The sequence below is a fragment of the Triticum dicoccoides genome, chromosome 3B (assembly GCF_002162155.2).
Source record: "Triticum dicoccoides isolate Atlit2015 ecotype Zavitan chromosome 3B, WEW_v2.0, whole genome shotgun sequence".
In the NCBI taxonomy this organism is placed as follows: Eukaryota; Viridiplantae; Streptophyta; class Magnoliopsida; order Poales; family Poaceae; genus Triticum; species Triticum dicoccoides.
The window spans coordinates 51,845,651-51,847,401 of record NC_041385.1 but is presented as its reverse complement, the minus strand read 5'-3'; positions in this window follow the sequence as shown (position 1 = coordinate 51,847,401).

Sequence of the window (1,751 nt, the reverse complement as noted above, 5' to 3'; positions counted from 1 at the left end):
AGACTCGCCCATATATCAACATGTCATATCCCCTCGCATAGTTGCGGAGCTAGCATTCAAGCAATACTTGAGCCAAAAACTAGGCTTTTATATCTACCATAGAGCGTATCCCATGCCAACACATAAAAATCGCCCTGAGGTCTTGCGAAATAGGAAATCGCCTTAAACATGTGAATAGTTGGTAACATGCTATCCGTAGATACAAAGGAACAACACTTGTGAGACCAGCTAGTGGGGAGCGCCTCAGCACTTCGACGAGTAGCAAGCCTTTCTGGCATCAGCAGGGGCATCGCGGAGGCAAATGCACAACAGATGTTGTGTGTGACCCAGCCGGGCTTCTATGGCATAACGAGCAAGCCGAAATGGGTCGTTCGAGTGTCCGGTCCAATAAATTGGCTGATCAATTAGCTCATCTCCCACACTGCTTGCTCCTCTATGGGCTAGGGTTAGAAGGCTGAGTTTGGACCGGGTAAAAGGGTGATTGCTCACATAGATTGAGGGATTGGTAGGCTATTAATGGTTAGGCTAGTATTTCTCACGGCATGCCAGGTCAAGTCTCTATGCATATGATGGGCAAGAAAACTTCCCGGCGCCCGATCTGTGGCCATGGGTGCCCAAGGCCCATCTCGGCCCTCCCTTCCATATCATGTTCCAACAAACGGCAAGGCATGTTTGAAACCGCATGCATGTGAGCATACTTCATCGCCCAACTAAAATATTATGCTCGTTGTTTCCCGCCCATATAAACCCTCTCTCCTCTCCCATTCACATATCGTTCTCGCTATTTCCCGCCAAATACCAACATTTTCCTTCCTCTCCCATATCACTGTTCCAATAAAAGACACATATCAATGTTCCAACGAAAGGGGCAAGGCCTTTGTGAAACCGCATATGCGCGTGTCATATGTATATACATCAACCCCCCAAAAAATATCATGCTAGCTCTTTCCCGGTCGTAAATCAATCCACTCCCTCCCCATGCACATATCCTGCTCGTCATTTCCCGCCCATATATCAACATCACCCATCTCCTCACATATCACTGCTCTGATGGAAGGGGCAGGTCATGAAACCGCTAGCACGTGCGACGTGTGCCTATAAATCAGTCCCAACACAGATTTCATGCTTGCAACTTCCCGCTCGTATACCATCCCCTTCCCTTCCCACTTAAATATCATGGTCGCCATTTCCCGTTGCCTCTGACATCATGTTCCTACAAAGGGGTAAGGCCTGTCCGAAACTGTTTGCATGTGTGCCATATGCATATACAGCATCAGCCCCTGGCTCAAATACCATGGTTGCTGTTGCCCCCAGGAAAGTATCCAGTGCTCCCCGTCTTTGGGGTACTTCCGGTGCTCCAATGTCAAAAAAAATTTAAAATATTACAAAAAAAATCCGAAAAAGAATGAGAATTTTAACAATGAATGTCACTACCTCCCCTAAAATTTTAGGTCCAAAATCAAAATGTACATTGAGAAACAAAAAAGAGAAATACATATATGAATAGTGTCAATGCTGCTTTGTCTCTTCTTTACACTATTCATGCTAGATTTCACATTTTCGTTTCTCGATGTGTGTTTTGAGTTTGGATCTGAAATTTTTAGGGCTTGTAGTTACATTCATTGTGAACATTCACATTTTTTTTTGTTTTTTTGAAACATTAAAGAAAATGTCTTTTGACATTGGAGTACCGGGAGTACCCCAAGGTTGGGAGCACCGGATACTTTCCCTGTTGCCCCCACCCATATATC